The sequence below is a fragment of the Lepus europaeus genome, chromosome 6 (genome assembly GCF_033115175.1).
Source record: "Lepus europaeus isolate LE1 chromosome 6, mLepTim1.pri, whole genome shotgun sequence".
Classification (NCBI taxonomy): Eukaryota; Metazoa; Chordata; class Mammalia; order Lagomorpha; family Leporidae; genus Lepus; species Lepus europaeus.
In genome coordinates, this window is record NC_084832.1 from 119,839,330 (window position 1) to 119,855,021 (window position 15,692).

Sequence of the window (15,692 nt, forward strand, 5' to 3'; positions counted from 1 at the left end):
CCGTCATCTGCAGTGCCGGCATCCCATATAGGTGCCGGTTCAAGACCCAGCTGCTCCACTTCCTATCCAGCTCTCTGCTATGGCCTGAGAAAGCAGTAGAAGATGGCCCAGGTCCTTGGGCCCCTGCACCCACCTGGGAGACCCGGAAGAAGCTCCTGGCTTCGGATTGGCCCAGCTCCAGCCGTTGTGGCCATTTGTGGGGTGAATCAGTGGGTGGAAGACTTTCTTTCTCTACCTCTCCTCCTCTCTCTGTGTAACTCTGACTTTCAAGTAAATAAAATAAATTTTTTTTTTAAAAACTTCGTGAAAAACCAAGAAGCTTCTGTGCAGAGAAAAGAAATAGCTATTCAGTGTGGGGGAGCAAGATGGTACAGGGCAAAGTAGACAAGAGGTGGAAGACTTTGTCCAGGCAGGTCCATGAAAAGTGTGTTCGTTGACATAGCCATTGTCGCTTTGCTTTCTACTAAGTTGACAAATTTGGCTCTGGAAGCTGCTGGGAGGGAAGGTAGGACTGCTCCCTTCCCAAGCACAGGCAGCAGCGTCACGGAGGATCACTACTGGCTTGAGAGCCAGGCGGAACTAACAACAAATGGTAATTTTGCTGCTCTCAGGCTGTGCGACCCTTTGTAATTAATCTAGTCTTTCAGAATCTATATCTATATATATTTTAAGATTTTATTTATTTGAGAGGCAGGGTCACAGAGAGAGGGAGAGACAGAAAGAGAGAGAGAAGTTTTCCACCCACTGATTCACGCCACAAATGGCCACAACGGCTGGAGCTGCACCAATCCGAAGCCAGGAACCAGGAGCTTCTCCGGTCTCTTATGTGGGTGCAGGGGCCCAAGGACTTATACCATCTTCCCCTGTTATCCCAGGCCATAGCAGAGAGCAGGACTGGGACAGGAGCAGCTGGGTCACCAACCGGTGCCCATACGGGATGCTGGCACCACAGGTGGGGGCTTATCTCACTATGCCACAGTGCTGCCCCAGGATCTATGTATTTTTCAAAGCTAGCTTTGTTTGAAAGGCAGAGTGACAGAGAGAGAAAGAGGGAGAGAGAGAGAGAAATTGATGTTTCGTCTGCTATTTCATTCCCCAAATGGCCACAGTTGTTAGGGCTGGGCAGGGCCGAAGCCAGGAATCGGGAACTCCATCCAGGCCTTCCACGTCAATGAGAGGTGCCCAAGTTCTTGGGCCATCTCAGAATCTGCATTATCAACCATCAAATGGTGATGAGTCCTCCCTTGGAGCAGTGATGTGAAGACTAATGATGTGTGCAAAGAACTCACATAGGACTTGTGCAATAAACACATTACATTCGTTCTTGGGAACTAGTAAAAATGAAGTTTAGCAACACGTATCAAACCCGTGAGGTATTTGTTTTATTTGTTATCATAATTTTGCTCTTGGCAACAACAACAACAAAAACAATCATTAAAAAGAAAAAAAAAAGATGTTTGTGCAAAACTATTTTTATGGCCTTACCCAGAATGGGGAATAATGTGCTCTGATAGAGAAATGGTTAAGGAAATCAGAACATCATCAGTTACTGAGTAGCAGGATGTGGTGTCTTCCACAAAGATTGATAACTGTGTGTGCTGTGTAATTCCCTTAGAAATATTTTTGATCACTTTTTTGCCATCAAATGACATAATCAATGAGTTAAGAAGCAACATAAAGAATGGGAAAAACATTTACAAATCATCTATGATAAGGAGTTAATATCTAAAAAAAGGTCAAGACTTCTGACATGAGGCCTGTGCTGTGGCAGAGCATGTTAAGCCCCTGCCTGTGATGTCAGTATCCCACGGGAGTGCTGGTTTGAGTCCCAGCTGCTCCACTTCCGATCAAGCTCTCTGCCTATGGTTCTGGAGAGCAGTGGAAGATGGCTCAAGTGCTTGGAATCCTGCACTGGTGTGGGAGACCTGGTGAAGCTCCTGGCTTCACATTGTCCCAGCTCTGCTTGTTGCAGCCATTTGGGGAGTGAACCAGTGGATGAAAGTCCCCCCCCCCCCCAAATGTGCCTCTCAAATAAATAAATAATTTTTTTTAAAAAAGACTTCTCATTGCTAAGCCATGAAGATGTAACTCCACTAAAAGTGGAAAAAAGACTTGAACAGACATTTTCCAAAGACGGTACACAAATAGTCAACAAGCATAAAAATCTGCTCAGTATCAGCGATCGGAGAATGGCAAATCCAAACCACAGTGATTGACCAGAGTTAGAATGACGAGTGCCCAAAAAGCAAAAGATAAGATGGATCAGGATGTGGGGAAATTGGAGCCGTGGTGCAATGCCGCTAGGCATATGAAATGTACACTGGCTGTGAAAAGCAGTCTGGAGCCTCCTGACACCATTGCACAAGGTAGCACTGGCGGCAGTGGGCACACAACCAAAAGAAGGGGAAGGAGAGTCCCTAAGAGGTCTTTGCACTCACACGTCATAGCAGCTTGACTCCCAGTAGCCAACTGGTAGAAGCAACCCAAAGGATGCGAGGATGGATGAGCAAGGTGGAATACGACACGCAGTGGAAAGCCCTGCCATGTGCTACACGTGGGTGAAGCCTGAGATATTACCTAAAATAAGCCAGTCATCACCAGACACTCCGCGGTCCACTTAGATGAGCTGTCTAACGTGCTAAAATGTGTAGAAACAGGAAGCAGAACAGTGGTTACCAGGGCCGTGGGAAGGGTAGGGGATGGGTTTAATGGGTATGGAATTTCAGCTTTGGAAGAGGCAACAGTGAATAGATCTGCTACACAGTGGCATGAGTACACTCAACACAATCAACTGCGCACTGAGCGTGGTTTGAACGGTAAATTTCAAGCTCTATATTTTTTACCATAATTAAAAATTAAAAACAAATTCTAAGGATTCAGTAAAATGCCTTGAGTGATTTTCACCATGCTGGGTGCCGCAGCTGGCGTGGGGAGACGTTGGAGAAGTAAAGGGAAGATGGGCAGCGGGGGCCGATTGGGGGGAAGAAGGAAGTTGATTTCTGTTCTGAAAAGAACAGTCTGAGTGCAGTGTAGACTGGATTAGGAAAGCTAAAAGCATCTGTCCACCACAACTGTACAAAAACGTGGATTCAGAGGCAGTAAACTAGAGGGAATGAGTTTATGGGTGACGGTTTTTCCTCCATTAAATTTTTGTTCTCTCCTAACCCATGAAGGGTTACTCCGCAGACCTGTACAATCTGCAGTGTCTAAGAGAAAGGTGAGTCTTGTTTAAGCCCCTTCTATACATCGCTCTGAGCTTACCCCTCCTAGCTCGAGGCTAGGTGACTCCTGTGCTGCCACCTGGTGGTCGCTCCTGGACTGTCCGCTGAATTTACGATTGTGCCAGTAACATGTCAGATAATCACGACACAGTTGAGGACTATGATTGAAACTATTTGAGTAAATGACCTTCAGACATGTTTTTTTAATGTTAGTATTTATTGCAAGTGGTGAGAGGATGAACATTGTGATCTGTTTAAATTTCTTCCAGCTCCCTTTGTTGTGGTTTAAATTGGAAAGACAAAATGAAATAAAACAACAGTGTTGGAAACTCTGGGACTTTTATATTAACATGGAAGACATAATTCACAGTAAAATTATATTGGCTTGGTATTTAATAATGATTAAAGGACTCTAGAGGTTTTGCCAAAGAGTGATGGTCTTTAGACACAATGTGACGAACACTTTGGAAGTAGGCAAATTTAATACTTTGCCAACTTGTTAGTTCTCAGTAAGAACCTTCTCCAAGTAGGTGGTCAGAAAATCCTCAGGGTTGAAAAATGATAGATGCTGAGGTGAAGAATGAAACAGCATTTTCTTTTTCTTTGACAGGTAGAGTTATAGACAGAGAGAGAGACAGAGAGAAAGGTCTTCCTTCTGGTGGTTCACTCCCCAAATGGCTGCCATGGCTGGAGCTGCGCTGATCCGAAGCCAGGATCCCAGAGCTTTTTCCTGGTCTCCCACCCGGGTGCAGGGGCCCAAGCACTTGGGCCATCCTCCATTGCCCTCCCAGGCCACAGCAGAGAGCTGGACTGGAAGAGGAGCAACCGGGACTAGAACCTGGTGCCCATATGGGATGCCGGCGCCACAGGTGGAGGATTAACCAAGTGAGCCACGGCGCTGGCCCCAAAACATTTTAATATAAGAGTCTGCAGTGATTACATTTTAGGCAAATCTGGCATGAGACAAAGTTGTTGGCACATAATTAGTGGGAAACGCTGTTTCTTTTTCAGAAAGCAAATAGAGCATACATTTCAATTCCCCTAAGAAATTTTGAAATCTTGCCTTACGCATCTGTTTTCTTCCTTCTTCCATTTTCCTGTTTACTTTTCCATTGAAAAGTCCAGGTAACAAAGTTTTCCACTATTTAAATTCCCAAATGGTATCTCAGCTTTGGGGTTAACTTGTGTTTTAGGAAAGACGGAGACGGACTCCGGACTCCGTTGGCCAGAGCTGCTTAGGCTCGTGTTCTCCATACCAATAAGCTGAGTCATCATCCTGTGCAGGTGGGTGGGGAGGTCCCTCCCTCTCCTGGGCAGCCAAGGATCAAGGGGAGTCCTGGGGAAAGACACCCAAGGCTGTGCTGGGTGCGTGAGAAACACTCGGCCTTCGGTAATACAACTCTTGGAGGAGAATCTATGCTAATGACAGAGGCTTACCATTGACATCTACCACTAGAAATTTTTATACAGGAGTTTCATTCTGAAGACATTATTATTACATACCTATGCCACAGCCTGCTTTTTTTTTTAAATTAAAATTTATTTGAGAGATAAAGAGACATAGAGTGAGAGAGTAAGCGAGTTAGCTCTCATTTGCTGGTGTATACCCTAAATGCCTACAACAGCTAGGGCTGGGCTGAGGCTGAAGTTGAGAATCAAGAACTCAATCCAGGTGTTCTGTGCAGGTGGAGGGATCCAGTGACTGGAGCCGTCACTGCAGAGTCCCCAAGCCTGCCTTGGCAGGAAGTTGGAGCTGGGAACTAGAAAAATCAAACCCAGGCCCTGCCGTGCGCACATTCGTCTGTGCTTTCTTAGATATCGATTCTGCACAGACTGTTGGTAAGAGAAGAAGGGGTAGGAACTTTACCCAGAACATGACCTGTCGTACCGTAAATTTATTAAAACAATAAAAGAACAACTCAAGTATCAGATATTCAAAAGCTTATCCCTACTCCAAGAAGTTAAAACTACTTTTTGTACATTAGTGCCTGCTAGGTTAAGATTAAAAGATCCTGAATGAGCACTTTAGAGCTGAAGCTACAAAATCACTTGCATCAACAAGACTTCTAAATATGTAAGGTTCTTCTATAGCGTTGATTGTTGACACCATGTTGTGCAAGTGGGCTGAAGGATCCTTTATGATGTGGTGGGCCAGAAATCAAGATACGTATGTTCCAAATTAAGTACAGGAACCCAGGGAGAGCTCAGAGCTGGGAGCAGAGGGTGAGGGAGTTGTCTCTGGAATGTCCCTGAAGGCAGTGCCCTGGTCAGGGTCTGGGTGGTTGGAGAGCCTGTTGAGACTCCGGGCAAGGGTCGGGCTGGCCAAGAGAGGCTCAGAGAACCTTGAGGTTCAGGGCACAGGTGTGCAGGCATCCGAGCAGGGCAGGTGGCAGGAGCAGGAGTGCGGAATCCAGAGTATCCGTGGTGTGGCTTGGCTGGGCTGCGGGGCACACACCCAGCTGCTGGGCCTCACACTCAGGTCTTGGATCCAAGGGTTCTGACCCAGTTTCGGTGTCCCTGCGATCAGGGACGCTCTGCTCATTTGGAGAGCCGCTGTGTTTCACTCCTTTGTCAGCACATCTGTATTCAGCTCCCCATGTAGCAGAACCATTCCAGATGTGGGGACACACTGTGGTCTCTGCTGCAGGGAGCTCCGTGTGCGACAGTGACGCGAACGTGTGATCACAGGACGATGGGCTGAGCGCCACACCGCCCACATGGCACCATGCTCAGGAGAAGGGTTCTGCATTATCCAGACCTAGGTGCTCGCTGCATAACCTCGGGCAGGTTCCCTTTTTTTTATTTTTTGAAGATTTGTTTATGTTTTTGAAAATCAGAGTTACACACAGAGAGGAGAGGCAGAGACACACAGAGAGAGGTCTTCCATCCTCTGGTTCACCCCCCAATTGGTTGCAAAGGCTGGAGCTGTGCTGATCCAAAGCCAGGAGCTTCTTCCGGGTCTCCCACATGGGTGCAGGGGCCCAAGGGCCTGGACCATCTTCTACTGCTTTCCCAGAGAGTTGGATTGGAAGTGGAGCAGCTGGGACTTGAACCGGTGCCCATATGGGATGCTAGCACTGCAGGCTGTGGCTTTACCTGCTACGGCACAGCTCCGGCCTCAGGAAGGTTCCACGAAGTCTATAGGTGGAAGAACCAACCAAGCTATTTGAATCGGGTTCTTAGGAGTTTTGTGTGCTAGGGTGCAGGCAGGTTCTTAGCATGAGGGAGCTGAGCAGTGCTGGCTGTCGGGGGGACAACTGTGGAGCTCTGGGACCTGGGAGAAGTTGTGGGTCCACCCACGGGCAAGTCTGGGAAGGAGCAATAGAAGTGATGGGAGCTGTGATGTAAGGTGAAGGCTAGGTGGGGGAGGAGACGGGGTGGAGGGAAAGGGAACGGTTCGGAGAGGAGGAGTTCTGGGTGTGAGAACAGGAGGTGTGCAGGGGCTGGTGGTGGTGGGGCCGGGAGCAGCAGACAGAGTCTGTGGCGATGGCAGGACTTTGTGTAGTCTGAGGTCTCAGGTCTCAGATGCCAAGTGTATTCCTACCTCCCGGACCTTGGTCTGAAATGCTGTTCCTTCCCATTCGCACTCGCCTGGCTCCCTTATTTCTTTCAGACATTTGCTCAAAGGTCTCCACCCCAGGGAGCCTTCCTTGACCATACTGTGTTAAATAGGGTCAGACAGCACCCAGCGGTGGTTGGACACCTGGACCTCGGAACCAGGCTGCTGGCACTCGCGGCCCAGCTCTGTCCCGTCCCTGTGGCAGGTGCATTTGTCTCTTGACCTTCCATTTCCTCTTGTGTACAAGCAGGGTGTCAGGAAGCTTCAGTAAATCAGTAGGCGTAGACCTTGATCACGTGGTGCACAGCAGGTGCTCACTAAGTGCTGCTACTGTTACTGTTGAGGTCCAAGTGACGATTGAGGCATGCCACAGAGCACCCCAGTCAGCCTGTTCCATGCTTTGGCCAAGTGGCCTGGGATCGGGGGTTCTAGGACGTGGGTGGCTTTTGTATTGGTGGTTTTATAATGAGGAGCCCTATCAAGCTCATGGAAGAACATGTAGAATATGTGAGGGGACTTCAAAATGTTTGGGGGAGATAAGATGACAGGGTAAGTTTATTTTGGTGCAGAAAACGTTTGAAATCCATGCACAGTTTTTTCATCACATCAGTACCGTTTGAAGCACCCGGGTGAACACCTGTGTGCTCCCATCCTGCTTGGAACTGTAGCATTGGAAGTACAGCAAAAGCATCTGAAGGTGTCTTGGTTCTGATTTCTTTACCATTGCTCTGCTCCAGCCTTTTCCAAGCGAACCTCTTGGAAGCTGCTTCTGTAGGGTCTTGGCAGATAGTGTATGAGAAAAAGGTTAGGGGGTGTGATCCAAAGTAGTTTGGAGGTCCTGGGTTTTGATGAAGAACAATAGATTTCTTTCCTGTAGAATTTCTCAGAGCCTCACCCACTCAACACAGGAACCCCCTCTTCCCACCATTTTTTGGGGACTTTCACACAGAACTGCGTGAACTCCCAAAGTACCAATAGCCTGATCATTTTTGCATTATTCAAATAGATAGATTGTCTTCACATATTGAGTAAAAAAATAGAAAGGACCGGTGTAGTTTTAGTGCCAAGCGGCTCAGAGCCAGATGGGCCTCTCAGCGTTAATAACCGTGGAGGACTGGATGGCCTGATTATTTATGTTCTAATTTTCTCCATAATACTGCTCTTTCATTCTGCCTGTTTCTCCCGATCTTGACATTTCTTTATTTGTAATTGTCATTGCCTACTGCATGTGGTTGTGATCTCTCTTGAATCCATTGTGGGAGGAGGTGGGGAATGGATTGAAGGACTCAGCTGACATCCACTTAATTGTCTCCACCCAAAAATGCTGCGTTGGACAGCACCGATTTAGTGACCATTGAACATTGCTTTCGGTTCTTCCCAAATTTAACACTGATTAATCCTGAGATTAGGCTTTCAGTATTGACGTAAGCCAGGAGTTGGACAACAGCCACGCCAGACTCAGAAATTCGGTCGTTTCAAGGTCATGTGTGGGAGAAGTCTGGGGCAGTGATGAACTGATGGACCGGAGATGGGTGGGAAAAACTTCTTGGAGCAGTCGGTCCTCGAGCTGTGATTTAAAGAGGAGAAAGTTGTGGTTTGGTTGGTGTTCCATAGATATGGAAAAAATTGAGCGACGGCGTGCAGCCAGGAGAGGAAGAACCAGTGGAAGGAACCACATGACAATAAATTTAGCTGGTGTGGAAGGTGAAGGCTAGGTTACAGCAGATGATGGAAACAGGGAAGGTGGGGTGAGCCGGGAGAGGCGGCTGAAAGAACAACTCGGAAACGCGTGTTTGGCTCACGGTGTAAGAAGAAACCCACAGAAGGCTCCAGGTCATCGGAGGATATGGTCAAAATGATGAACAAGGAAAACAGAGGGAGAAGCAGTGACTTCCAAAACTGAAGCCCTGTGGGCACGATTTATGGTACCCATCAACGGCTAATCCGTCTGAAAACCTGCAAACCATGTTTATCGAATGAGCGGATCCGTGAACGGTGATCCACAGATGGTTACGCTGGTGAAGGTGGGGAGTTCGGCTTTCAGAGACCAGGATATCAGTGCACATCATCAGGGGAGAGGTTTGTCAGACTTCCTGGGGGAAGACCAAGAGGAATAATAATAACAGTTATTATTGTCATAATGCTGTACATATATGTATAACATGTACGGTATGTGCGCACACACACAAGTGATGAAAGTCAAAGAGGTAAAGCAATTTAAGGTGTGCTGTGCTTTCAGTGTTGGATGCTCCCTAAAAGCCCATGTGGCAAAGCATTGGTCTGCAGGTGGCACTAAACTTCAGGAGATGGGGCCCAGTGGGGCGTCCTCAGGTCACTGGGGGTGTGCCCTTGGTTATCCGAGCCTGACTTTGGGCCCAGCCTCTCTCTCTCTCTCTGGGTCCCTGCTTGCTGCACTCCTTCCTCCCCCCTTGCTCCACCATCTGCCACGGGGCCTCTACCAGAGCCTGTGTCAAGCTGTTTGCACTTTGAGCCCACAGCAATGTGAGTCGAATATGGATCTGTTCCTTCATAAGCAGCTTGTCTTGTTTATTTCGCTGTCGCCATGAAAACGGTGAATGCTATGTGGAGTTCATACTCTGTGGCTGACACGTTCATAGCTTTTGAACACAACTGTACGGGGCACATAATGCTGGCCAGGATGTGTCCTGTGCTAGTGGTGGCTTACATATTGCAGTTTTCCATGGAGCTTGTAGAATATCACGATTGGAGAAGTAGGGAGCTCCCATACAGCAGGTCTGGGGATTTACAGAGACAGAGCTAGACTGAAGGCATAGGCCAAGCATGCACAGAATGGAGCTGGGCGTCTTTCTGAAATTCAGGGTATGGGTAAGTGCTTGGCCTAACGGTTGAGACACCTGTGTCCCACACAGAGGGCCTGAGTTCGATTCCAGGCTCCGGCTCCGGACTCCAGCGTCCAGTTAATGCAGACTATGTGAGGCAATGGGGATGACTCAAGAGCCCCTACCACCCATGGAGGCGACCTGGGTTGCATTTCTGGATCCTGGCTTTGGCCTGATTGCTGTAGGCATTTGGGGGAGTGAACCAGTGGATGGGTGCTGGCTGGCTGTCTCTCTCCAGCTCTCAAATATATATATATTTTAAGCCTCAGGGAGCTGTGACTATGGGAAGAGCTGTTTCGATGAGCAGGGTGAGAGATCTTGTAGTGCCATGCCGAACAGCAGTGTGGATGTCTGTGTTGCTTTCTGGTTGTCTTCAGCACTTTTCTTTGGCTGAACTGGGTTGTGACTCCTGGTGCTGTAGGGGAACAGTTCCCAGACAACAGAAGAGATGTTGGCTGCTGCTTCAGAGTGTCCCCTGTACGCTTTGCCCACACAGCATGTGGCTACTCCTCTGTACAGATACTTACAGATGATGGATTGAAAGATAGCTCCTGGGCGGGCACTGTGGTATAGCAGGTAAAGCTCCGCCTGCAGTGCAGCTTCCCTGTGGGCACTGGTTCAAGTCCCAGCTGCTACACTTCTGGTCCAGCTCCTGCTAACGTGCCTGGGAAGGCTGCGGCTTACCTGCTCTGTCACGATGCTGGCCCTGGGGCTGAAGGTTTTACCCCCAAATGCAGACAGTACAACCCTGATCCTGATGGGGTGGTGTTAGGAGGCAGGGCCTATGGGAGGGTGAGTACATAATGAGAGTAAAGTCCTCATGAGTGGGGTTAGTGCCCTTGCAAGAGGAGGTTAGGGAGCCAGTTGGGCGTGTTTCCCCCCGTGGGGGTGCAAGGTGAGGTCTGCTGTGTACTGCCAGACCTGACCGTGCGGCACCATGCGCTCCTGCTTCGCAGCTGTAGGGACTGTGGGGAACAAGTGTCTGTTGTGTGTCTGCCACCCACGCTGGTCATTTGTTACAGTAGCCACAGCTGACAGAAGCAGGATGGGTGCGGGGCACCTGGTCACGTCTCTCCTCTTCTTTGTGACTTGGCTTCTTTTCCTGCTCTCCTAGGCAGCTTGTTTTGTGCATCTGGGGAGATGCTGAACGAGACAATTGTAAACATTAGTCTTGCAACCCTGGACTGCCAAGAAAGCAGGAGAGTTACCCCCGTTATGCCCAGCAGGAAGATCCAGATAGAACTAAGATTATTTTATTCGTAAAATTGGAGTTTTTTTGACAGAGACAGAGAGGGAGCTCCCATCCGATGGCTCAGTCCCCAAATGCCCATGACAGCTACATTTGGACTGAGGCCAAGGTAGGGGGCTGGGAACTCAATCAGGTCTCCAACCTTTGGAGCCATCACCCACTGCCTGCCTGGGTCTGCGTAGCAGGGAGCTGGAATCAGGAGAGAAACAGGGACTTGAACGTGAGCACTCGGATATGAGATACAGGTGTCCCACCCAATGGCCTAGCCACTCTGGGGAAATGCCCACGCCTGGTTAGTTGTTTTTGATCACGTGCTCATCCCTAAGCCAATCACTTTGATTAGAGATAACGCAGCTGTCTGTTTCACGGAGTTTGGATCACTTTCTGCTCTGTGGATTGGAAGGTTGCATTAGCAGCCGCATCAAACACCGTCCCTTAATTCCACTTTGAAGCCCTCTCATATCTATGGAGAAACAAACTAACCTTGAGTCATCGTTCATGAAAAATTTAAAAATCCAGGATTCTAATATTTTACCTACACGCAGCATATTTCATGGTAACGATGAACCTTCTCTGCTCACTGTTAGTGAAGTGGAGGAAGCATGGATCCTTGGAGGCTAAAGTCTGGCAGTAAACGATAAGTTGTTTTTTTTTTTTTTTTTTTAAGAAAGTAAAGTGATTCAGATACAGACATATGAATGTACGTGTGTTCAAGATTTTTTTTAAATACTCATTAGCCAATGAGGGAACCAGATATGAAAACTTGTCAAAAATAACCTGGTGAGGACTTACTGAAATGAGTCAAAAATAACCTGATGAGGAATACTGAAATGGGTGTGCAATCGGAAGCAAAACTATTTTTTCTGCAGTTGGGGAAAAGAAGGTGGACAAATCTGTCGATGAGAATCGCTTTGCCATTGCTTACCCGCGAGTCATAGAGTTAGAAATTTCTCGTACGGTATCAGAAGCTGATGATCCAGACGGTGTCCTACAGAGCCTGGTGGCACAGTTTTCAGCGCAGCACTGCTGTCTTGCCTCCACGGGCACATAAACAGCATGTGTTTGCTTCACAAGGACATTGTATGTGTGAAGAAGGTGTTCTTGCAATCCCAGGTGGTACCAGCAGAAAGGGTCCTAACTTTGGTTCCAGTCGGGAATCGTTGTTCTTAGTTGTCCCTGCACCTGTGGGCCTAGCATGTGTGAGAGGTGGTTACTAGGCGGATGTGAGCTGAACGTTGCCAGGCACTTGGTGTGTGGACCCCTCAGGAACAGTGGAAAAGCGTGGCGACCCTTACGGTGCTTGTACACAGCCTAGATCCGCTTCTGCAGCTCTTGTCTCAGTGAGCACAAAAGGTTCGTCATTACCATGAAATATGCTGCGTGTATGTAAAATATTAGAATCTTGGATTTTTAAATTTTTCATTAAAGATGACGCAGGGTTAGTTTGTTTCTCCACAGATCTGAGAGGGCTTCGAAGGGTTCATGTGCAGTGGAATTAAGGGGCAGGTGTTTGATGTGGTGGCTAAAATGCCACTTGGTACTTCCATTTGTCAATTGCCAGCCCCAGCTCTGTGTCCATCTTCTTACTGGTACACGCCCTGGGAGGCAGCAGGTGATGGCTTCAGTGGTCCCTGCCAACCACATGGGAGACCTGGATTGAGTTCCAGGCTCCTGGCCTCAGCCCGCCTGACCTTGGCTGTTGTAGGTGTTTGAGAATAAGCAGATGGAAGATCTCTCAGTCTCTGTCTTTGTCTCTGCTTCTCTAATTTTCAAATCAAAATGAGTAAGTAGGTAAGGGTGACAATTGCATGTTTAAAAAATTTTTCATCCAAAAATTGAATTGAAAAAAAATCAGTTTATTTTGGCACACAGAATTTTGAAATCCATGCAGTTTTTTCATAGTATGTGTTTTCTGTGAACTTTTGAAACCCCTTGTATTATTTCTGTGGTGGTTGGCTACAGTAACACAAAACAAACTGAAGAATTATTATTGTTGTTGCCATTATGACTACAGTGAACTTCATCATAACCACAGTTAAAAAAAAAAAACAGTAAACAGGAGAAGATGATAGAAACTGGGATTGTGTTAAGCTGCAGTCTATGTTGGATGTGAGCAAATACAACTCCAGTGCCAACGAATGCACCATCTCCAGAGAATCGAGTCTCGTATTTAATAGACTGCACTCTGGTGCTGTGTCAGCCCTCCAGGAGAAGCACCAGCTCAACAGGAAAGAATGGCTAAGAACATATAGGGAACAAGCGAAGGAAAAATGAGTAACTGTGGATTCAGCACGGCTTCAGAAAGATGAAGTAATATGTGATTGCAACCCCAGGCTCAAACCTTGGAAAGCAAATTCCGTGCAGTTTATCTGCTTCCTAACACATTTTGAATTTATTTATTTTTCTTTATATTTGAAAGAGAGATGAGAGAGAGAGAGAGAGAGAGAGAGAAAGAGAGAGAAGAGGAGAGGAGAGGAGAGGGGGGAGAGGAGAGGCGGAAGAGGGGAGAGAGGAGAGAGGAGAGAAAGGAGAAAGAAGAGGAGAGAGATGCAGGGAGGATAGAGAGAAAATGAGAGAAATTGTGCATCTGCTCTGGCCTCCCACTGTCAGAGCTGGGCCAGGTTGATGCCAGGAGCCTGGAACTCCATCCGGGTCTCCCACGGGTGGCTGGGACCAAGCACTTGAGCCCTCACTGTTTCTTCCAGGATGTGTATCGGCAGGAAGCTGGGTCGGAAGTGGAGCAGCTGGGACTGGATGCCGGCTCTCTGATACGGGATGCAGGCAGGGTAAGCAGCAGCAGGCGTGACCACACCAGACGTCGGCTCCAGTTTCTCTCTTTTGCCATTTCTTTCTCTTTCTTTCTTTCTTTCTTCTTTCTTTCTTTCTTTCTTCTTTCTTTCTTTCTTTCTTCTTTCTTTCTTTCTTTCTTCTTTCTTCTTCTTTCTTTCTTCTTTCTTCTTTCTTTCTTTCTTTCTTTCTTTCTTCTCTTTTTCTTTCTTTCTTTCTTTTCTTTCTTCTTTCATTCTTTCATTCTTTCTTTCTTTCTTTCTTCTTTCTTTTCTTTCTTTCTTTCTTTCTTTCTTTCTTTCTTTCTTCTTTCTTTCTTCTTTCTTCTTTCTTTCTTTCTTTCTTTCTTTCTTCTTCTTTCTTTCTTCTTTCTTTCTTTCTTTCTTTCTTTCTTTCTTCTTTCTTTCTTTCTTTCTTCTTCTTTCTTTCTTTCTTTCTTTCTTTCTTTCTTTCTTCTTTTCTTTTTCCTTTCTTTTCTTCTTTCTTTTCTTCTTTCTCTTTTCTTTCTTTCTTTCTTTCTTTCTTCTTTCTTTCTTTTTCTTCCTTTTGTCTTCTTTCTTTTCTTTTCTTTCTTTCTTTCCTTTCTTTCTTTCTTTCTTTCTTTCTTTCTTCTGTTCTTTCTTTCTTATCTTTCTTTCTTTTCTTTTCTTCTTTTTCTTTCTTTTCTTTCTTTTTCTTTCTTTTTCTTTTCTTTCTTTGTTCTTTTTATTCTTCCTTCTTTTCTTTTTCTTCTTTCTTTCTTCTTTTCCGCTTTATTCTTGTTTTCTTTATTTTTCTTTCTTCCTTTTCTTTCTTTCTCGTTTTCTTTTCTTCTTTTCTTTTCTTTTTTCATTCTTTTTTCTTTTGTCTTTCTTTCTTTCTTTATTTTTTCTTTCGTCTTTCTTTTTTCTTTCTTTCTTTCTTTCTTTTTGTTATTTTTCTTTTTTCTTTCTTTCCTTTCTTCTTTCTTTCTTTCTTTCTTTTTTCTCTTTCTTTCTTTCTTTCTTTCTTTCTTCTTCTTTCTTTCTTTCTTATCTTTCTTTTCTTCTTTCTTTTCTTTCTTTCTTTCTTTCTTTCTTTCTTTTCTTTCTTTTTTTCTTTCTTTATTTCTTTTCTTTCTTTCTTTCTTTCTTTCTTTCTTCTTTCTTTCTTTCTTTCTTTCTTTCTCTTTCTTTCTTTCTTCTTTCTTTCTTTCTTTCTTTTCTTTCTTTCTTCTTTTCTTCTTCTTTCTTTCTTTTTTCTTTCTTTCTTTCCTCTCTTTCTTTCTTTCCTTTCTTTCTTTTTCTTTTCTTTCTTTTCTTTCTTTCTTTTTCTTTCTTTCTTTCTTTCTTTTCTTTCTTTCTTTCTTTCTTTCTTTCTTTCTTTCTTTCTTTCTTTCTTTCTTTCTTTCTTTCTTTCTTTCTTTCTTTCTTTCTTTCTTTTCTTTCTTTCTTTCTTTTTTCTTTCTTTTCTTTCTTCTCTTTCTTTCTTTTTTGACAGGCAGAGTGGATAGTGAGAGAGAGAGTCAGAGAGAAAGGTCTTCCTTTTTGCCGTTGGTTCACCCTCCAATGGTCGCAGCAGCCGGTGCATCGCGCTGATCCGAAGGCAGGAGCCAGGTGCTTCTCCTGATCTCCCATGTGGGTGCAGGGCCCAAGCACTTCGGCCATCCTCCACTGCCTTCCCGGGCCACAGCAGAGAGCTGGCCTGGAAGAGGAGCAACCGGGACAGAATCCGGCACCCTGACCGGGACTAGGACCCGGTGTGCCGGCGCCGCAAGGCGGAGGATTAGCCTGTTGAGCCATGGCGCCGGCCATTGCCATTTCTTTTTCACCCTGTTTTCGTCTTGATTCTGATCCCACTGAGGTATGCTCTCAAGAGGGGATCAGGCAAACAGCAAAGTCGTTATCCTAGGAGCAGTTAGCACTTGATCTGCCTTCAGGCTCACCATGCAGCCTTCACTGGGTGGTGCAGCAGCATGATTCTTGGAAAATGTGGGACAAAGAGGACTGTCATGAGAACTAGCCACTATTGGGGTCTTCTTTTTTTTCTTCCATAAT